Raw genomic sequence first — 22,740 nt, 5'->3', positions numbered from 1 at the left:
GGGGGAAGCATTCCCATACCCCCAGCGTGTATGGCAATTATGAGGTAGTGTGTGCATGCAGCATGCGTATGTGTGTGAGGTCCATTCCTCAGAGGCTGTCCATCTTGATTTTGGGCACAAAATCTCACTGGGGGCTGGGGCTTACTTGTTAGTCAATACCTACTGGCCAGTGAGCCCTAGGGACCTGCCTGTCTCTCCCTTCCTGGCACTGGGATTAGGCATTCACCACTAAGTCCTTCTTTTTATGTGTGTGCCAGAGATTGCTGCAGCTCCTTATGCTCATGTGGCAAGAATCTCCTCAGGCCCTGGTTATGAGATTGAAGGTGAGCAAACGTGTACAGCATTAGATTCTGGTGCACATGAAGCAGTTGAGCTTCCCATTACATCACCTGGCTACAGCCATAATGTCAGGCAAACTTGGACACTTATATCTCTTTCCTTGCCAGGTAATTTCTAGTGCCAACACCTTGTAAACCATAGATGTCACCAGCAAGAATCTATGTCTTTGCAGTGGAAGGGGCTACCGATTCCAGAAGCGGGGTGTAGCACTCACTGACTGGAAGCTTGTTTTTTTTTTTTTTTTTTTTTTTTTTTGTTCTGAGCTGGGAGGGAAACAACTGTGTACATCCTTTCAGGCACAGCACATGAACAGAGGGGAGCAGAGCTTGAAGATCTGTGCATAAATTAGTGGATCACACAGGATAAAATTGTGCTGCCATTTCTGTAGTGCCTCACAAGTACACGTGAGCCGAGTGATAACACCAGATGCTGCCTCCTCCCCCACTCCACTGAGGGGGGGCTGTCTTCACAGTGATTGGACAAAGACCATTGTTAGTGACGAGAGATACTGGGATCACAAAGTCTCCAGGTTTCAAGAAGAGAAATCCTTCCCTGCTGTGCCCGGCCACTCCCTTCCCCTAGCCACATAGAAGGGCTGAGAAGATGGGTCCATATTGACAGAGACCGATGGCCCAGGGCTCTCTGGGAAGTCTCCTTGCCATTTGTCCTTGTTTGTGGTTGTCACTTGGATGGGTCTCTTCTGCCAGAAAACAGGCTGAGGAATGCAGGAGATGTGGTTTCCATGGATACTAGGCTGGCTGGTATTTGCATAATTCAGTTTGAAGAACAGACAGTCTGGGAACAATGGGGACCTAGAGGAACATGAAGGTACATAGGAAAGAGTCAGGGATGGGGAGCTGGGCTCCACCTCACCCCTTTTGTAGGGGTGCATTTGAAACTGTACACCCCAAGCTCTGTGGCAGCATGGAAGGGGGTGGGGCATAAACAACATCCCCACAAGAAAACAAAGCACATACTGGGGTTGAGTCAATACTGACTGCCACCTCAGAGCCTAGTCATTACTACAGGCTACTCTTCCTTAAAAACTAAAAAGCTAGGGCAATTAAAACAATATAAGCTGTTTAATGTTCTAGTCCCTACCTCTCTCAAGTTGCCTTACCTCTGTAGCTAAAGCAAAGTGAAGCCTCAGATAAGGGAGACCTCTGGCGTCCCTTTAGAAGGCCCAGAAGCACCTTGAAGCAGCTTTGGTGTCCTGGATGAACAGGAGCAGAGGGAGAAAAGGAAGCCACTGAAATCAGGCCAGGAAACAGAAGCCCTACAGCCCTGACACCCACAGAAGAGACCTTCCAAACAGACAGGCATCAGGCCAGGGGAAACTGAGGAAGACACATGGGAGGCAGCTCCAGTAACATGGCGAGAGAGAGGGAAAAGAACCAAATACAGGAGAAAATGGAGAGCAGACAGTGGAAGTTTAATTTAAAACCCACAATGACAGATATTGAAGTTGCTTATCACATCCCAACAGACCAGCATGTATTTTGAATTATAGGCCACAAAACACCAACATCTAAAAGAATATTGTGAAAGGATCACAACAAAAAAATTTATACAGAGGAAGGACAGGAACGAAATGAATGTGGTGCAGCCTGCTTTACCAGAGGGCAAAGAGCAGGGCAGCAAAAAGGAATGCCAAGGTTCTGAATCTCGTGGAATTCTAAGTCACTTTATTTATGTACTGAGTGAGTGTGTGTGCTTGCCACAGCACATGTGGAAATCAGAGGACAACTCCCAGATGTCAATTCTCTGCTACTTTTTTGGGAGCCACAGATCAAACAGATCATCAGGCCTGAGTGCAAAGCCATCTATCTACTGAGCCATTTCTCTGGCCCTTGAGAGGTTATTTTCAGAGAGTAATAGGACACCAGGAAACTGGGCATGGTGTTACTTGCCCATCATCCCAGTATTCAGGAGGCTGAAGAATGATCTTGAATTCAAGGGCCAGCTTGTGGTACAGAACAGATACCCATCTCAAAACAACAGCAAACAAAAAAGAGGGCAGGGCAAACACACACACACACACACACACACACCACACACCACACACAAGCAAGTCCCCCTAGGATTTTCACTTTAACAACAGTTTCCAAAATATAGAAAAAATAGAAACAATCCATATACCAAGACTGAAAGCTAAGTAAATACAAGGTCACAAAATAAAATATGCCAACAAATAGAATTTTTATTTTTAAAAAAAAATTTTTTTTTAGATTTTTCAAAATTAAGCCAGGTGTAGTGACTCATGTCAGTAATACCAATGGTTTGGAGACTAAGGCAAGGTCCTTGCCAGCCTGGGCAACAGTATGAGACCCTGCCCAAGAGATAAGACAGGATCGGATTTTTCTAAAGAGATATTTACTTTTTATTATTTTTCTTTTTCCGAAAGCATTTTTTTTTGCCTGCATATATCCATGTACCATGTATATGTAGTGCTTATGGCATGCAGAGGCCCTGGAACTGAAATCACAGGTGTTTGTGAGCCACCATGTTGGGTGCTGGGAACCACACTTAAATCCTCTGTAAGAGCAGTAAGTGTTTGTTACCCTTGAGCCATTTCTCCAGCTCCCAGGCAACATTTTAAACTAAAAACTAATACTTGTGGCTGCAGAGATGGGGCTCAAAGGTTAAGAGTTTTTACTGCTCTTGCAGAGACCCGGGTCTGATTTCCAGCACATACACACGATGGCTTACAGTCATCTCTAACTCCAATTCCAGGAGATCCAGTGCCCTCTTTGGTCTCAGTGGGTACAAGACATAAATGTAATGCATATACATACATCCAGGCAAACGTTCCCACACATAAAAGTAAATAGTTTTTAACGGATTCTCAAATTAGATATAAAAATACTATAATCAGCTGCTTTGATTTTCCTTTTCAAAATAAATGACTGATGAACTACATTAGCAAGGAGTCTAATTCCTCACTATGCAGACCCAAGGAAGAAGAAAATAAGATTCTTAATAATTTCAGATAAGTATTAACAAGGTTGGAATGAAATATAAAACTAGTTTTTATTTAAAAGCATCAAAACATGCAGGGCGAGTCCAGGAATCTACTACAAGTTTGCTTGTGTAGTTACGTAGAATCTTCAGTCACCTGAAGACAGCAGACTGCTTCAAGACTGGGGGACCAGTGGCCCCTTCACATGTCGGCACTTTCCCCCTCAGCCATATGTCTTCCTTGTTCATATTGTGCGTCTGCAGTGCTCTCACGACAGCCACAGCCGGAGATTCTGTCATTCTCTTTAAAATAGCCACGTGCGGTTGGCACACAGCTCTCTCTAGGTGTTAGCACTGGTTACAGGGAGGCTCCAGCAATCCACTGTCTCACAGGATGCTACCCATCATTGTTAACATCTATTGTCACCATTTTCAGGGACCTTGATGATTTCCGTGTCCTGTTGGCTCACAGGATGACATCACCACCAGCTTCTTCTAAAAACTGTCAACACCTTTTCTTTCAGCAATATCGATCACAAAATATAATGGGAATAAGATTATTTGAAAATAGCAACCAAAAAGAACAGGATCTTTACTCAAGATTTCTTTAAAAGTGTGTGTGTGTGTGTGTGTGTGTGTGTGTGTGTGTGTGTGTGTGTGTGTGTTTTACTGAGGATTAAAACAAGCATGGTGGCTTGAATAAAGACTGCCGCCTCTGCCCTTCCCCCATGTTGGTGGTGCTGCTTGGAAAGCTTGGGAAACTTTAGGAGCCAGTGACTTCCTTGCCCTGCTGGAGGAAGGCTTTGAGGGTTTATAGCCTTGTCCAGCTTCCTGCATTCTCCCTCTGCTACCTGCATGCAAAGATGATCAGCAGGCTTCCTGCTCCTGCCACGGGGCCTGCCTACTGCCATGTCTTCCTGCCCCAATGCTCACTTCCTCTGGAACTATAAATCAAAAGAAACTGTCTTCTATAAGTTGCTGTTGGTCATGTGTTTCATCACAGCAACAAAACAGTAACGAATTCACCCAAGGTCCTGTGCACACCGTGGAAGGTTACAGTCCCCCAAACTATATCCTCAGCCCTTGGTCTTTAAATTTTTACTTTGGGTCAGAGTCTTCATAAATTTCCTAGGCTGAACTTCAGATCTCCCTGCGAACCCCTCAAGGAGCTACCACCTGCCCTGCCAAATTAAATTCTAAAGCAACTGCAAAGCCTTATGGGAATGTTTAAAGCAACACAACAGAGGAAGTAGACATGGTGATAAAAATGGCTAGAGGTTCTGAACTCGAAAAGGTGATTTTAATTTAACTGGAAATAATATGAAAAATGTCAACAAGATATTTCAGGGAAATGATCGCTTCATTATGATTGTATCGAAGGAAACATTTAGCTGTGTACAAAAGTTTCATTCTTAACTTTTTAGCCTCCTAAAAGATCTATTCTTGTTCATTACTGATTTGAAACAAGGAAGTAAAAACAAACAAACAAACAAACCCAAAAATATCCAAGAGTAGGAGGAATAGTTAAATTATTCCTTATACTGGAATATTATAGGGCCACTTAATAAAAACTAAGAATATTTCAAGTCAGGAGAAATTGATTATTTGCCTGAAGCAAATATACAGTAATAGTAAGTGTGCTGCCTAATTAACTGGGATTGAAGGGAAGAGACAAAATTGTTATAATGGATCTGTTATCACCTTTTCAATCCAGACATTTTCAATTTAATTAATTATCTATTATTTTGCATCCTATCGATGAGGTTCACAGCATCGCCATACCCAGATACCCTGGCTCTATTGGAAGAGTTGTCTACACATCCCTTTTGCTTTCTCTCCTTTCCTACCCCCCTCCCCGGCCCCCCCCCCCCCCCCCCCCCCCCCCCCCCCCCCCCCCCCCCCCCCGCCCTTGGCCATTGTGTTCTTAGTTGAGAAATCACTGCGCCTTGGGCCAGAAAAAGATAACCGGAACAGAAAACCAGAGTCTGGGACTGGGAGATGGTGGCAGGTGGCCTTGAGACAGCTGGGCTTTAAGGCTGTAAGGGGACAGCCTGGACACCAGCTAGAGGGACGGGTCCATTGAAGAGTCCCAGAACAGAGGCGCTAGGAGGGCAAACAAAAGAAACAACCTCAGGCGGAGGCACCTGAAGAAAAGCCGGGTGCAGACCCCTCCACCCCCATTCAAGGCTGGAATAGGGGCGGGACCGCCGCTGGTCACCATCAACTCTCCCAACACCAGGGACAGCGACCTGATCTGCATTGTGGGTGTCCATCCCCGCAGAGCCGCCCATGCCACCTTAACAGCTAAGCTACTCAAGTGACCCAGAGTCCTCACCCAGAGATCAGGGCTTAGTGAGCAGGGACGCCATTATTGGCTGCAGCTACTAGCATGATGTCATCGTCACCCAATCTGAAGTCAGTGCCCCTCCCACGCTAGAGAATTAATTAGGAGTTAATTAACTCTTCCTGCAGAGGAGACCAGCAGAGTGCCAACGTTTTGTAAGGTGTGTGTGTGTGTGTGTGTGTGTGTGTGTTTTGGTTTTGTTTTATTTTTGAGGCACGGCCTTGATGTGTATAGCCCACGGTAGCCCAGAACTCAAAATCTTTGTGACTCACCTTTCCAAGAGCTGGGATTACTAGAGTGCACCTCTACTCCCAGCCTACAATGATGTGTTAAGCCCTTTTCTGTATTTAAACTCGAGCGTGAAGTGCCTTACAGAAGTTTGCGCTCAGTCTCTTAAGTTCATATTTACTGTGAGAAATACCCGTTGCATTTATTCTTTAGATTTTTAGGAGCCGATACAAAACGGACATTCCATAGGTTCACAAACCACTTCCAGCGTATAAATGAGTGCAGTCAATGTTTCTTGCTGCAAAGAAATGAGCCCCATGCATGATGATTTATTTCTTAAATGCTAGGCTAAGTGTTTTAAAGTAGGCTTGAATGCCTGACCAGTTATTCCTTTAGGATAAATTTTTAGAAGACAAACTTGTCAAAGATGAAAATCCATGTTGCCACGAGCTGGGAGCCCAGCACTAGCCCAGTGTAAGTAAGGTCCTAAGGTAGATCCCAGGCAAACAAAACAAAACAAAGCAAAACAAAAACAATAAACAGAAAAGGAAAGAAAATGCTTGTTACCAGTTTGCTTTGCAAAATTACTATTTATAAGCACCTCTGGTTCTCCTCATTGTAATCCAACTTGAGATTATCTTTGATGACAGCCCATGTGTAAATTTTAGCTCTTCACTTTCTTTATTACCAGGTTTTGACTGTTCTGAGCCTCGGTCAGCCACCTAGTGATTCCCTGGGTTATCTTTGCCTTTCTCCCACTTTGGTACCAGTCGGGGGTGGGGGGGCAGCTTCGTCATTTACTGTTTGTGAGCTTCCATTTCAGCCTGCCTACCTTTCTTGAATCCTTTCCCACCTAAGTGACTGGATTGGTTTCTGTTAGGCTGTCTTCGCCCTCAGTGCCATGTGTCATTAGGGTGCCTGTGTCTCTTTTTCTTTGTGTCACAGTGTATATAGATCATGTTCCATTTACAAGATCACAACCATTCTCGATATTAAAAGTGGCCACTTTTAAAATATCTTTTTTTAAAATTTACTTTACATCCTCCCAATCACTGCCCTCCCTTCCCAGGCCCCCTTCACACAGTCCCTCCCCCCACTTTAAAAATACCTTACATGATTATTAGTCAGTCCAATTAGTTTCTTCCTACAACTTTAAGTTTTAATTAATTTTTGTTAAAGTAATTAAGGTTTTAGTTAAGAGTTTGTTAAGATTTCCTTATGAAAAATTTTAAATTAATAATACTCACTTGGGCCCGAGGTGAACGTTCAAGGGAGAATACTGGGAAGTTCCTCTGGCTCCTGTGTCATTATTCTAACAATAACAATCATCACTACTAGTTTATTGTGGATTTTTTTTCCAGAGGTATTGTGCTGGAAAGTTGTATGTCAACTTGGCACAACCTAGAGTCATTTTGGAAGAGGGAATCATGATTTAGAACATATTCCCAGAAGACTGGCATGTGGCCAAGCCTGCAAGCAATGCATTTTCTTTGTTGATGATCTATGTGAAAAGGCCCAGCTTGTATGGGCAGTGGCACCCGTGACATGGCGTCTTAGGTGCTATCAGAAAGCAGACTGGGGATAAGGAAGGCCCCCAGGAGTCAGTGCAGGTGACTTTAGCAGAAATGCCCAACAACTGGGATATGAAACCTGAAGAGACCACCTCCAGAAAACAGACAGGGCCCCCAGTGGAGGGATGAGGACACCAACTCACCTACAAAACTTTTGACACGAAATCGATCCTGTCTAAAAGAAATGCAGGAACAAAAATGGAGCAGAAACTGAAGGAATGGCCAACCAGTGACTGGCCAATTTTGAGACCCATCCCGTGGGCAGGCACCAATCCCTCACAATATCAATGATGCTATGTTATGCTTGCAGACAGGAGCCTAGTATAGCAGCCCTCTGAGAGGCTCTACCCAGCAGCTTACTGAGACAGATGCAAACACCCACAGACAGACATTGGAAGGAGGTCAGGGACCCCTGTGGAAGAATTAGGGGAAGGATTGAAGGCCCTCAAGGAGATAGCAACCCCACAGGAAGACCAACAGTGTCAACTAACCTGGACCCCTGGGAGCTCCCAGAGACTGAGTCACCAACCAAAGAGCATATACAGGCTGGTCCAAGGTTCCCGACACATATGTAGCAAGGACTGCCATGTCCGACCTCAGTGGGAGAGGCTGTGTGTAATCCTGCAGAGACTTGATGTTCCAAGGAGGGAGGATGGGGGGAGATTGCTCTTTCAGAAGTGAAGGGAAGGGGGAGGGGGGGAGGAACTCTGCCAACAGGGATTGGGAGGGGAAACATTTGGAATGTAAATAAATAAATAATTTTAAAAAGAAGGAAAGAAAGCAGACTGAGCAAGCCAGTCAGCCACACCCGCTCCTGGCCTCTGCTTCTGTTTCCACCTTCAGGTTTCTGTCTTCAGTTCCTGCCCTGACTTCCTTTTGAGACAAACTGCGATGGAAGTGTAAGTAAAATAAGCCCCTTTCTCCTCAAGTCATGGTGCTTCATCACATCAATGTAAAGCCTAAGTAAGACAATGGTGGTCTAAGCCGGGGTGGTGGTGGCATGCGCCTTTAATCCCAGCACTTGGGAGGCAGAGGCAGGTGGATTTCTGAGTTTGAGGCCAGCCTGGTCTACAGAGTGAGTTCCAGGACAGCCAGGGCTACACAGAGAAACCCTGTCTTGAAAAACAAAAAACAAACAAACAAACAAACAAACAAACAAAAAGAATAAGCACATCATTTTTTGCAATCCACAAAATATCAAAGATGATAAATATTTTGTTTTCCTTCACACACACACACACACACACACACACACACACACACACGGGGGGGGAGAGAGAGAGAGAGAGAGAGAAAGAGAGAGAGAGAGAACATCTCTTTGAAATCATATCTCACTTAATACATATATAGCTAATTCATTCTTTCTGACGTCTATTTGTTATCCCAGTGTATGTTATCCCAGTGTATGGACTGTATCCCTTCCTTGGTTATGGGCTCACTTTGTTTTTGAGGAAATTATTTCTAATACTTACTATTATTACACATAAAGCTACAGAGTCAGTTCTGTGTGTATCAATCAAGTCTGTGAGCTGTTCTTTTTATTGAGTGAGTTTGGCCTATCTGTAATAAATATCACAGCAGACAGGCTTGGTGACATCATTCTGTGTCAGAGTTATGCTTCAGCTTCTACTTGTATTGCTTCTTCTGATCTTTCATGTTTTACTGTGTGTCTGTGTCTGTTTTTTTTTTTTTTTTTTTTTTTTTTTTTTTCCTGGCTGGGAGATTCTTCTAAGAAACGGGCCAGTTTCAGTCTATGGTTTTGTTTTTCTTTCTTCTTTTATGACTGTAATCTTTACTTAAGCAGTTTTTGTTTGCATTGAAGGCAATAAATGTTGTCTTAAATAATTTCTGCTTGTTGTGATTGTTGGTGTTTCCTTGTGGAATTTCTTATAACCTGGTTTATTGTTTTCCTTGTTTGGAAGGGCCAGTCCAGGGAAGGGAGGGGAGTGCAGGGCCTTCCAAATAGTAGGGCAAATGCTCTACCACTGAGCTACACTGCCAGCTCTTTTTCCTGTAATTTTGAGATAGTGTCTAAGTTGCCCAGGCTGACCTTGAACTTGTGGTTATGAACATATGACACCTTGGGAACTGAACTCAGTTCTCTGCAAGAACAGTGGATGCTCTGAGCCTCAAGATGCCTGTCCAGCCCCCTGCAGATGTCCGACAGGAAGGTGTAAACATGGCCTGCTGTTGTGCTGATGTATCACAGTCTCATCCCCATCTCTCAGACTTTGCTGTGTTCAATATTTTCTTTGAGCTTTTTCCCCTCTAGAAATTTGAACAGTATTTATATTCTTTGTGGCATTAGGATTGTTACTTGTATTGGAAAACATAAACAACACTCTCTACCTCCATGAAACTTGCATTATAGAGCAATACCTGTGAAGGTATGGTAAGAAAATGTAATTACAAGCTAATTTCACAGCCGGGCGGTGATGGCGCACGCCTTTAATCCCAGCACTTGGGGGGCAGAGGCAGGAGGATTTCTGAGTTCGAGGCCAGCCTGGTCTACAGAGTGAGTTCCAGGACAGCCAGGGCTATACAGAGAAACCCTGTCTCGAAAAAAACAAAAAAACAAAAAACAAACAACCAAAACCAAACCAAAACAAAACAAAAAACAAGCTAATTTTATTTATAGCTGAAAGTTCCAATTGGAAACAATAAATAGTGAATTGAATTCTGCATTGTTTAAAACCAGCAACCAGGGCCAAGTGGTGGTGGTGTGCACACCGTCATTCCCTGTGAAACGCTGACGAGGCAAAGACAGGTGGATCTCCGAGTTCAAGGCCAACAAGTCTATAGAGCAATTTCTAAGACAGCCACTGCTACACAGAGAAACCATCTTGAAACACACACACACACACACACACACACACACACACACACACACACACAGGTACACAGACACAAATCAGCAACTAGGTTAAGTTTATTTCAGGATTTACTTTAGGCACAACTTTTAATATCCAAAAAGCAATTATTAAGACTGGAGAGGCAGCTCAGTAAAGTACTAACTATGACTGCTCAAGGAGCCTAGTTTGATACCCAGAATTCATGTAAAAAGTTGGCTGTTGTGGTATATTCTAATTCCAGTGTTTCTGAGGTGGATAAAGATCCTTGGGACTCTCTGACGAACCAGTGTAGCCTGCTCAGCCAGTTGCTGATAAAAAGAGAGACCCTGTCTCAAAGAAATAATGACACGCAAGGTTGTCCTCTGACCTCCAGACATATGTACACTCACATACACCCACACATACATGTGGCAGGTGCACCTGCATCCTGCCAAATATTCTCAAGAGTCAGAAAGTGAGGGGTGGGGCCATTAGGAGGGAACCAGATTGTTAGTCACAGCAAGGAGTTTTGTTTCTGCATCAGTATGTCACGTCTCTGTGTGCTTCTGTCCTATCAGGACTAAACTGGGTCTGGTGACATCTCATGCCAGCCTTCTCTTTGTTGATCCCTTGCTTTCTGCTTGTCGGCAGGTCACTGAGAACTGAAATTGCGAATGACTTTATTCTTCTATTTTGTAAATCCTATATCTCACCAAAAACACAGTGACAAATAAATGTTGCTTATAAATCAGAAAGCAAAATGAACCATCTTTTATTTGTCTGGTTTTGAGACAGGGTTTCACTATGTAGCTCAGGCTGGACCTGAACTCCTGGAAACCAACCTGCCTCTATCTCCCAAGCACTATACCACTACCCTTAGATGTAGGATGAATGAGTCAGTAAACCCTGATTGGTAGGCGCACAGTGGCCCACGCATGCGCAACAGTAGATTCCAGGCCTGCTAACCCCTAAAGCATGCCTGACACATGAAGACAAATGATGACAGAGCACATAACCAGAACAACCAATCAGATGGTGCCAACTACATGGAGCGAGTGGTCATGGGCCAATGAAGCCCTGGTGGAGGGTTTAAAGGCTTGCCCAGTTCCTGCAATAAATGAGTCTGCTTTTGCCACTTGCTGACTCCCGGAGTCTGTGTCATTGACTCTGAGCCTTCTTACTCCCGTCCCGAAGGGTCTTGGTTGGGGTCGTAAGCCACACTAAGATAATTATGAATAATTTATATTTTTATGAAAGTGTGCAAAGCTGCATGATTGTGTAAAGTGGGTACCCTTGCGACACCCTCCCCTTATTCAGAGTCTTCGTTCTATACTTGTCCATGACCATCAGCGCTTTATCATGGACAGTCCTATAATTTAGGAATCCCGACTTCCCTGTGGGCTCTATTCCAAAAGCTGCCACCTTTACGTGTTGTTTACCAGTATAGCCCTCATGTGCTTTGGGGAATGGGTGAGATGACTGTTTACTGTGTTAGGGAAGGTGTCCCGGAGGAGATGACAGTGTGCTCTGGGAAATCAATGAGCAGCCCAATCTGGCTTGAGAGGCAGAGGAGATCAACCTGAGCATGAGGAAGAGTGGGGTGCTTGATTGTGGGCAGCAAGTGACACTGCGGCATCTTTGGAGAGAGCAGAGTTTCCCCAGGGTTCAGGATACAGGGTGGGCAGAATAGCCAATGGAAACTGAGTGAAGTCCTGTTTTTTTTTTTTTTTTTTTTTTTTTTTTTTTTGTCAGCGTATATTGAAAGCCCAAGGTGGACAGAAAGGGAAGGGTGGACTCCCTCTCTTTCTCTTTGTTTTCCTGTCCATGGACATTGGAGCTTCCTCCCCCCCCCCCCCCAAGCCTAGGATTTATAGCAACAACTTCCCAAATTCTACATAGTAAATCCTAGTGGGGCTACCCCTCCCCCTTTCCTGGTTCTCAGGCCGTCCCACAGGCTGATCCTCTAGCCTGCAGACTATACATCATAGGACTCCTCAGCTGTCAGAACTTGTAATCTATTTTTTTAAAATATATTCTTCTCTCATATGATACATCCTGACCACACTTCTCCAGCCCCCTCCACTTCTCCCAGCCCCTCTCCACTCCCTTCCTCCCCCCTCCCCCATCCACTCCTCTTACATTTACCTTCAGAAACGAGCAGGCCTCCCAGAGATAGCAACTGAACACAGCATGACTGAAGATTCAGTAAGACTATGCACACACTCTCATATCAAAGCTGGACAAGGCAACTCAATAGAAGGAAAAGGGTCCCAAGAGCAGGCAAAAGACTCAGGGATACCCTCACTCCCACAGTTAGAGTCCCATATGAACAAGAACACCAACCTATACAACCATAGCATACATGCAGAAGGCCTAGTGCTGACCCACGCAGGCTCTGCAGTTGCCGCTTCAGTGTCTGAACCCCTATGAGCTCTGGTTAATTGATGCTCTCTTGATATCCTTGACCCTTCTGTCTCCCATAATCCTTCCTCCCCATCTTCCTCAGGATTCCTCGACCCCGGCCTAATATTTGGCTGCATATGGGTCTCTTTGTCTACTCCCATCAGTTCCTGACTGAAGCCTCTCAGATGACAACCAGGTTAGGCACTGATCTCTCTTTTGGCTGCCGTGATCTAATTTTTATGGTGAATTTTAGTTTTATCCATTCCCACGGCCACATCTATAACCACATCTCCGTCTGTAACAGGTTCTGTTTCTCTGGAGAGCCCAGCTCACACAATGTATCTGATTATTATGTGGTGCCTATGGATGACCCTGGGGTTTGAATTTTTTTCCCTACAGTTGCTGGGGATCCATTGAAAGTTTTAAAGGAGAGTCGGAGTGTGTTAGGGAACATATTTCCTTCTTTCTCTTTCCCTAGGCCCTACCCCAGTGAAGTCATCTTTGTGTGAGGACAGGCTGTGATAGCACCATACTCCCCAGACATGATGCTCATTACCAGATGACCTGAAACTGGCTCTGTCCCCTGGAGTACCTGCCCACAGTGTCCCTCGGAGGATGAGAGCATCTTTGGAGTCCCTAGTGCCTTAGCCATCCAGGCTGAAGTCATAACCATGTCACCTGCATCCTCCTGCCCCAGAGACAATGTTCCCTGTCTCTCCTCAAAGGCCATGCCCACAGGCGGAGGAAGGCCAGGGGGTGAGTAGTGTGGAGAGCCAAGTACTGCCATGGGAGCAGTGTGTGTGGCCAAGGTCAGAGAGCAGTGTGTGCAGCCAAGAGGAACTCTTATCTATGTTTAGTCTGTAGAGGAACTTTCTCAAGAAGAGCTTTGTTTGCTCAAGTGCTTGTAGGCTGGAGCTGCAGAAACAAACTTTGAGTCTTGACCAAGATCAGGCTTGTGTCTGTGTCTCTTCAGTTCCCATTCCCTCATTTGTGTTCTAGATTGACTTGTACCTGCAGGCCGGGTCAAGTAGAGAGTAGATTATTGGTGTGCTCCACTTTTCAGATCAGCCCTGGGAGGACTGGTGAAGCATCATAATGACACCAGGCCCTTCTGCTTCCAGCTTCTCTGCCAGACCCAAGCTTCTCTACCTAGATGCCATCAAAAATGAAAGCAATGAAACACACCAAGAACAGTGTGGTACAGTTGTTCTCTGTATCCCTGGCCCCATATCCATAGATTCAAGCATCTTTTTTATGTTTTTTAGTTTATAAGCCTCTGCCAGCCATTGAAGCACATGAAGGTAATGTTGAGTTTCTATTAGAGGCTACTGTTGTGAATTGTAAATATCTGCGTTCTCTGATGATCTCAAAGGGGTCGTGACCACAGGTTGAGAACTTCTGTCCTAGACACTCAGAGGAATGGGATCATCATACCCTGCAATTCTGTTTCTAATTGAAATCAGCCTGAGCACGCTGACACGTGACCTTTACCTTGCGGATCATAGTTCCATTGGCTCATAAACGATGTGTCTCCTCTCTCCTGCACCCATCTCTGGTTCTCTGTTAATGCCTTATTTATTGTGCTAGTGTATGAAAATGCCATCGACTTTCTGCATGTGGATGTTTCTAATGTCCTTTGGGTTTTAGATACAAATTGCTTTTTCATAGGTACATGCATTTTTAAATCCATCATTCTTGGGGTTGGTATCATTGCTCTAAATTTTTTTTTTTGCACCCTTTGAGCAGCGTGGGACAGACCCTAATCTGCACAGGAAGATGGAGGAAAGTTGTAGTGGCTCTTCAGCAGCCACTATTGTTCTGGGTCCCTACTGTCTGTAAACTTTTAATCTAGCAGGGACATCCAACCTTTTGACACTGCAATGTGATGTTGTCATAGATAAATGTATGGGGCCACATTCATAGCTGCCTTGGGATGCATATAGTTCATGGACCCTGGATTGTATGCACTTGGCAGGGAGGAATTCAAGTGGGGCTCCCACCCACTGGTCTGTCTGAGATTCTGAACAAGTCAGGGAAGGAATGCATCAGAAATGACTCCAGCTCATGAGTTCTACAATGTTTCCTTCAAAGGGAAGCATATAGCACATAGAAATGAATGACTGAGGAGTGCAGGCTCACTTTCACCCCACCCCCAACCAGCTCTGGCATTTCTTAAGGTGTCATCTCCTGGAAACTCTGCCGTAGGCCAGAAGCAACTCTCCCTTTAGGCAGCAGATACACTAAAAGACACTACTCTTGTTCCACCTGTCTTGCTTTGTTTGGCCCAACTAAATTTGAGTGCTGTGTCACCAGCAATGGCCTTCTGTTCAATGACATTTCATTAATGAGCACTGTACTGTTTTATCCTAAGTTGCTAACCTTGATGGAATATGCACAGGGGAATTCCATAGCTCTTTCTTACTCCCACCCCCAAACACATCCCCGCAGAGTTCCATATTCTGTGGCCAAAACATATACTTGTCCTAAACTGACCTGGACAGGTTCTCTTGCCTAGAAATTTTGAAGTTGGGATAGAGATGGCCTACTCTGTGACTCTGTCACCAAGAAACATGGGATAGGTGTGCTGAAAGTCTGAGTTGGAGCCAGCGCAGAGTGGCTGCCTGCCATAAAGATAGAAGGATGTGGTCTTTTAAATGCAGTTACAGAATGGGGGAAACACAAAGCAGGAGAGGGGGAGGTTACACAAGCAAGAGAATGAAGGGGTGGGGTAGACTTCCAGGTTCTGTTTGGTGACACTTCTCCAAACTTAATGAGTTTCTTGCTTTCGTTTCCAGTGGTTTGGAGTAGCCTCTAGTTCATCTACAGCAAAATGAACTCTGAATAAGATGCAGCCTGCCATCAGGAAATTAAGCTGCACAGAACCTCACAGCTGACTGATGTCAGAGGGGTGGGGACAACAGGATTCCACCGTGCTGGGGACAAAAGATGATGCCAGTGACAGGCAGCTGGAACTAGCTGGTGCAATGGTGGTCTGCTGGATTAAGAACTTAGGCTGCTTTGCTGCTAAGACAGAGAAGTCGGGCTTTGTGTCAGAGTCTTCTTGAGTCTCCAGCAAGGTGCACAGGATAGATACCCAGTCTGAGGCTGACAGGCTAAAGTGGCTAGGAAAATCAGGTCGGTTATGCAAGCCTGCTTCTGGTGCCCCTCCTGCTGGAAGTATAGGATGGGGTACCACTCAGAGTCTGTTCTGGAAGTTAATCACAGGACCGGCTGAGCTGCGGCAGTGACACCCTGCAGCAACCTACATCGAGAACTAAATTTGGCACACCACTTATGAAACAGTGAGGTTCTGGCAATTGGAACAAGGACATAGGGGCAGGGCCAGGGGAGCTGGGGAACCCTATGCCTTCCCAGTTTCTCTCAGTTCATCTGTGGGTGCTGGGTGAGGGTGGGATACCTCCTGCCACCCAGCCAAAAAGCTCACTTCGAGACTTAGTTTGGGATACTACACATCACTAACGAGATTGACTCAGAATTTCTCCACTGGTGCCCTAGGGCAAAATGCATTATATGCAGATATGGACCCAGCCCTTGGGCTCCTGTCAAAAAACTGAGACCTGCAGGCACAGGCTAAACAGCTATGGAGAGATACCTTTCAGCTAAGGTGGCCTCTCTAAGTTAGATTGATGGACTGTCAATTAAGATTTATCTAGGCATTGTGCTTAGAGAAAAATGTTAGCCTGGAGAATAGGAGTTGTTTTTTTTAAACTCATATCAATACATAAGAGGTAGGCTGATGCCCATAAGCAAGATACAGGCCCAAGCCTGGAGGCTGCTAGCTCCCCTCAGAAGACTCCTGTGAATACAGCCACCCTGCTCCACATACACACCAAAGTCCTCCCAGGATGGCTCAGAGGACCCTGGACAAGGAGATATTCTTGCATTACTCAGAATGATGCTACTGGCTAACCAAGGAAGAAGCTCCAGGTACAGAGGGATTCATCACCATGCACTTGGCTCTGTCAGGTGTTGAGCCTGATGTAGTTTGCACTTACAGTAGGACCACACCTTGTGATGCTGGCTTGAGGTTCCTGTGTGTCATCCCTGTATCTATGCCCAGACCCTGCTGCAGCAGATGAGCCCCAGGTGGTGGGTCATTACCGCTTTCCCCAGAGACTGGGGCAGGCTGGAGGCTGGACTTGGGGAGAAGGGCTCTTGTCTGGGATCAGGGCCTCACCTTTAACAGTGGCACGGATGAGAAGTGCCCCAACCTCATAATTTTGGATATATGATGACTTAGTTCCAGTTAATGGCACTCTCTGGGGAGGTTTAGTTGTCTTGTTTGGATAAACATGCCACTGGGAGCAGACTTGGAGAATTTCAAGTTTGCTCTCTGCTTTGTGCCTATGGTTCAGGATGTGTGCCCCAGCTTCCTGCTGCCAGTACTCCAACAAGGTGGACGCCTATCCTTCTGAACTATAATCCCCAACAAACTGAGTGGACTGGAAGCTGCTTCGGCTGTGGTGTTTTTATCATGGCAACAGAAAAGCAGCCAGCAGTCTTCTGCAATGGGAGCTGGTGAAGGAATTATGCAGGTGTGTCTGTACAGGTGACCACACCGCCATGCGTGAGGTGTGGACTCTTGGGCTGGACAGGGCTGATTACTTTGATTTTCCTCAGTTAAAATTAGATCTGAGAGATAGCTAGGGGATTTCTCTCTGTGGTCCAACACTGAGGATATCAGTACCACAGTGGCCTAGAACAGCAGCAGAGACCTACAAAGAAAAGAAAGAGTGGCAGTAACCTGGCAGGCTGAGGGAGAGAGAGGAGAAAGAAATATGATTCATTTTCTTCTCTCCTTCCATCTATTCTTCCCTCCCTCCCTTTCTCCCTCTTTCCTTCCTTCCCTTCCTCCTTCCTTCTCTCTCTCTCTCCTTCCCTCCTTCCCTTTCTCTCTACCTCCCTTTTCCCTTCCTCCCTCCTTCCCTCCTTTCCTTTTTTCTTTCCTTGAGATAGGTTCTCACATAACCCATTCTGGCTTTAAATATCCTAAGTAGTGTAGCTAAGGATGACCTTGAATTTCTGATCTCCTGCCTCCACCTCCTGAGTGCTGGCTGGGATTACAGCCCTATGCCACCAACATGACTGGTGTTTGCAGTGCTCAGAATGTCGTCCAGGGCCTCATGCATGTCCAACCCTCCAAGCCCAGCCCCTGACCTTGAGTGGCCCCCTCTGCTGGGTATGAAACAGTCTGCACTCATTTCTTTTCCTTTTCTCTTCTTTACTTTTTTATCTTTAGTAACATTTGATTCTGAAGTACAGATTCAGGAGAATTTTCAGAGAGTACAGAAAGACCCACATTCTCTACACTGAGTTCCAATAACTACAACAACTTATGTTTCCACAGCACAGGCTCAAAACCAGGGAACTGACATTGGTGTATAGTGCAGGAGCAGTCCTTGTCATTTACCATCGGTGTCAGCTTTCACAGGATCACCACAATCAAGATTCGGAGTTGTTGGACTCCGTGAAGATTTATTTTCCCCTCCACCATCATTCTCAGCCCCTGCTACCTGCCAATCTTTCCCACTTCCACAATCCTGTCATTTTGTGACTGTCTTATAAATGAAATCATCTGTGTCCTTTTGAGATTTTCTCTCACTCAGAATCATCCCCTAAAGACCCGCTCAAGCTGTCCCGCCAGTCTATTCATTTGTATTGCTGAATAGTATTCCCTGGGATGACTACACCACAGTTTGCTTAGTCGCTCACCTACTGAGAGACATCTTCTTTCCAGTTTGGGGCTATTACAAAGAAAACTTACAAACATATTGCACATAGATTTTTGTTTTGCAAGGATATGACTTTTCATTCTCTGGGAATAATGTTCCAGAGTGCAATTCCTTGAACCTCTGGCTAATGAATGGCTATTTAAGAGCCAACCAAACTATTTTCTGAAGCAGTTGTGTCAGTTTACTTTTCCACCAGCAGTGTGGAGACTTGGTCTCTCTGAGTTCTCACCTGCATTTGTCATTTTTAAGCCTTTATTGAATTATTGTTAATTAATTAATTAACTATTATTTTTTGAGACAGAGTCTCTCTGGCTTAGCCCAGGTCAGCCTCAAACTCAACATCTTCCTGTCTCAGCCTCTTGCATGCTGGGGTTGCAGGCATGTACCACAACGCTCATCTGCTTTAGCTGTTTTAGTGCATTTCTAATGAAGGGCTGGAGAGATTGCCCAACCATTAAGAAATGTTGTTGCAGAGTGCCATAGTTTGATTCCTAGCACCCACACTGGGCAGCTCACACCCATCTATAACTTGAGCTCCAAGGGACTCAACACCCTCTCCCACCCTCCTCAGCCACCTGCGCTCAATCATGTGCTCTGTATGTAAGGACAGTCTCAAGAGCTGACACTTACTGAGGCCATTCTTTGTGCCAGGTGCTGTTCTCAGTAACACCCAGGTCTCCGATTCCTTGAAAAGAGCAGTTTTTATAAACACAGTCTGCTTTTGTTATAAACACAAACTGCTCTCATGACTTAGTTTACAGACCCAACAGTCAGCACAAATTAATGGCTCCCATCAACCAACAAGGTGAGTGAGCTGTGTTTATTTGTGTGTATGCTGGCTGAAAGAGAATTTAAAGTGTCACAAGGCCTCATGAGTCAGAGCAGACACTCTTCCAGTGAGACAAGCATCCACATTTAACAATGACATCATATGTACATGTTATTCACACTGAGAAACTCACTGACAGTGTTCAGTTCTACCAAGTCTGCATAAAGAAACCGGGAGTCCTCAGTCTCCTCATAAGCAAAGGAAGAAAAGCACCACTAGCTTATGAATCAGAGTTTTAGATATTGCACTGGTTCAAGCCAAGTGGATACAAGGTTACCAGACTTATTGAATTCTCATGTCAGGCTAAGATCCTATTTTCTGAGGGTTGAAAGAGGTCCAAGTTTCTATGATGCTCCAGAGGTTGACTGACTTTCAGCAGAAAGTCAGACCCAGATGCAGGCAGAGGTGACTGGGCACTGTTTTACACCAAGAGTAGTGAATTAGTTCACTAAGAGGCACCTGGCCTGGAATTCCTGGCTAGAAATAAATGACTTGGGTCTCCGTGGTGCAGCCAGGCAGCAGGTGGAGATTTGAGGGCCGAGTGTCCTTGTTATAGCACAGTCTATGTATAGCACAGAGCTATGACAGGTACACCAGAGTCCATGGTGTGCTCTATACATCGTGAGCTCCACAACCTTTGACTGGGTTCTGGCTGCCACATGAGAGCATTGGTCACTATCTCCTTGGCACACTTGGAAGCTTTCTTGGCAGATACAGTGACAGCCTCATGCAACCTTCCTTTCTCAGCCAGGCTGGGAGGAATGAGGAGCAGTCTCTACCCAGCTCTTTTTGCATCTGTCTCCAGCCTTAGTCTCATCCTGATAACCTCCCAGCTCTGACCTTGCTGATCTCTTTTGTGTTTTTGGCTTTTTTTTTTTTTTTTTTTTTTTTTTTTTTTTTTTTTGACTAGATGTTTGATACAGTTTCCTACAAGAATTGTGACTTTTCATTGCTTTATGATTTTATGTCACCTCAAGGAAACCACAACATTCAACCATCCAGTAAGATTCCCCACAGTAGCTCTGCCTGGCTTACCTTTCTCTCACTTTCTATTTGCTCAATTTGTGTGCCCCCAAACTCAGATGGAGCCCTCATTCACTAACAGGTGCACTGTTTGAAGTGTCTTTGTTATAAATGGTGTGAGTAATCAATCCCCTTACAAAAATGACTGGTGTGTGTGTGTGTGTGTGTGTGTGTGTGTGTGTGTGTGTGTGTGTGATCACAGCCTATCATTCACGAAATAGCTAGATGATTCTAGAGAAGGAGCAGCTCTCTTCTCACTTCCCTTTTCCACTCCTGTTCTTTGCCTTGGGTAATGATGGCCTGTCTCTTTTCATTGTACCCTTGCCCCTACTCCACCCTCCTTCACAGGCAGGGCGACTCAGACTACCCTTCTCTCTCTCTCTCTCTCTCTCTCTCTCTCTTGGTAGCAGCAGATAGCTGATTGGTTACCATCGTCATGGCAACCCACTCTCTTCATCCCCCTCCCTCCATTTCCAGAGCTAGCTAATCTATGTGGTGTGTGGAGTTCCAGACTCCCCCGGATGGGAAGGGCAGACTGGGGAGGGGAGAGGGCTTTCTTGACAGCCATGTGGCCACACTTTTCGGTTTGCTTAAATTTGGACCCCAGTCTGGTATGTTAAGGGACGTCTCTGAGTCTGATTTGGGTCCTTGGCTGGTGGCATGTGACAATGCTCATTGAATTTCAATCTGAATGGCATTCCTCCCTGGCTGCACTCCTGAGGGCAATGCCTGAAAGAACAGCCAGATGTGTTCTGACTCCCAAGGCTCCACCCAAGCAGCATAACGTTAGCTTCTTCTCCTGATGTGAAGTTGGGGGTTTGGAAATGTCTGTCCAAAAGAGATACTTGCAGAATAACACAGTGTGATGGGCAGAGAGAAACCAACCCATGTATTGTGGCTGTGGAAGGTTAATGAAGAGTAAATGTCAGGGTCAGAGTCTCTGCTTAGTCTCCATGACATGTGAGCTGCATGTGGCAGCCACCAACCACTTCAGATATTCATGAATGCTATTGCTGTTAAAAAACTCCCCTCAAACCTGGGTGAGGTAGTACATGCCTTTCAGCCCAGCACTCACAAGAGAGGAGAGGGGCAGGTGGAGTTCTGTGAGTTCAAGCCCAGCCTGGTCTACATAGTGATTTTCAGGCCAGCCAGGGATACATAGCAAGCCTATGTCCCAAACAACAACCTAAAAGAAAAAAAAAATTCTCATCTCAAAGTCTGGGTTGAATTCGATGTGATTTGTGGGTTCTCAGTCTATGGGATGGTAAGGGATGAGAATGAGGGTGCTTGATGCCAATCAATACCGAGCAAACCTTCCTCAAAGATATTAAAACGTGTGAAAGAAGGAAGTCTGATGCAGGGGGACAGATATTGTATGATCACTTACACTGAGTGCACAGGACAAGCATCTTTATTGAGCTGTGCAGGAGACAGAGGTTGGGGAAGGTGGAGTTATGGCTTGAGGTTATGGATGGAAGTTAGGAGGGATCAAGGAGCCCTGAAGATGGGAGGTGATGGGCTTTACGCAGTATGGTGGCTGCACAACCACCAAACAGAATGTATCCTTGTGAGTAGTTAAAAGAGTAAACTTCACATTTTGCGTATTTTACAAATCATTGTACCCTTATAAGAAAAGGGAGTGAAGGAAGGCTGGTGGTGACGGCAGAGGAGTCATGGGAGGGAGCTTCCAAGAGGCACTTGGAAGGAGTGTTTTGCTCCACAGGGCCATTTGTCCTTCCCCCTGCACCTGACGGGCAATGTGTAATCAGCTGGTGCATTTGCACAGAGGGTCCCCTCAGTCCCCGGAGGAATGCTACCACCACCAGCGATCCATCTCTGGACAGCAATCCACCACGTTTAGGAATGTCCCTGATATAATGATCTCCAGTTCAATTTCCTACCTGTGGCTTCCTCTGATTGGCCCAGGCTGGCCAAGTGGGCTGTGAAGACACATTAGTGCTATGTAGATTCTGTAAAAGAGAGGGAGGAACATGTTTTTTTTGGGGGGGGGCAGAGGGAAACCCTGCATTCCTGGGGCACCTGTGAGGCTAGAGCCCTCACCAGCTCCCGGGGGTTTGTCAGCTCCCCCTCCCATCTAAACCATCCTTCACATGTGTCAGCTTTCCTCATGGAGCTGGGAGTCTTCACCAAGTCTTCCAGGGGCTGTATTTAGGGCTCATCTGCTCCTCTAGATTCCATATTCTCCCTTCCCCAGATTTGAAGAGCTAAAGATTCCTCAGGTCACTCGTCCTTCCCCTAGCTAGAAAGCTGCCGGCTGTGCCTGAACCTCCACCTCTTCATACCACACCCTCTCTTGCCTCCTGGCCATCCTTACCCCTTCTGCTTCCCCAGCCTCACAGGCAGCCGGTGTGTGTGTGTGTGGGGGGGGGTGGTGGCGGGGGTTGGGGGGAGTGAGCAGGCTCTTTGTCTGACATCATCTTCCACTCCCCAGCCTTCTAAG

The 22,740-nt window shown here is 45.6% G+C and overlaps 1 long non-coding RNA gene across 1 annotated transcript; it reads right to left on the bottom strand.

The window, feature by feature from the left end:
- Positions 1–610: 610 nt before the first annotated feature.
- On the bottom strand, positions 611–22,737 carry LOC143441693 (uncharacterized). Its single transcript, XR_013109310.1, has 3 exons — positions 22,615–22,737; positions 22,181–22,249; positions 611–1,151 (listed from the first exon to the last, which is right to left on the bottom strand). It is a non-coding gene; the product is annotated as an uncharacterized LOC143441693 (long non-coding RNA).
- Positions 22,738–22,740: the final 3 nt, after the last annotated feature.

This window comes from Arvicanthis niloticus, chromosome 3, assembly GCF_011762505.2.
Source record: "Arvicanthis niloticus isolate mArvNil1 chromosome 3, mArvNil1.pat.X, whole genome shotgun sequence".
NCBI lineage: Eukaryota > Metazoa > Chordata > Mammalia > Rodentia > Muridae > Arvicanthis > Arvicanthis niloticus.
The sequence above is the reverse complement of the archived record's forward strand: the minus strand, read 5'-3'. Positions and strand labels throughout refer to the sequence as shown.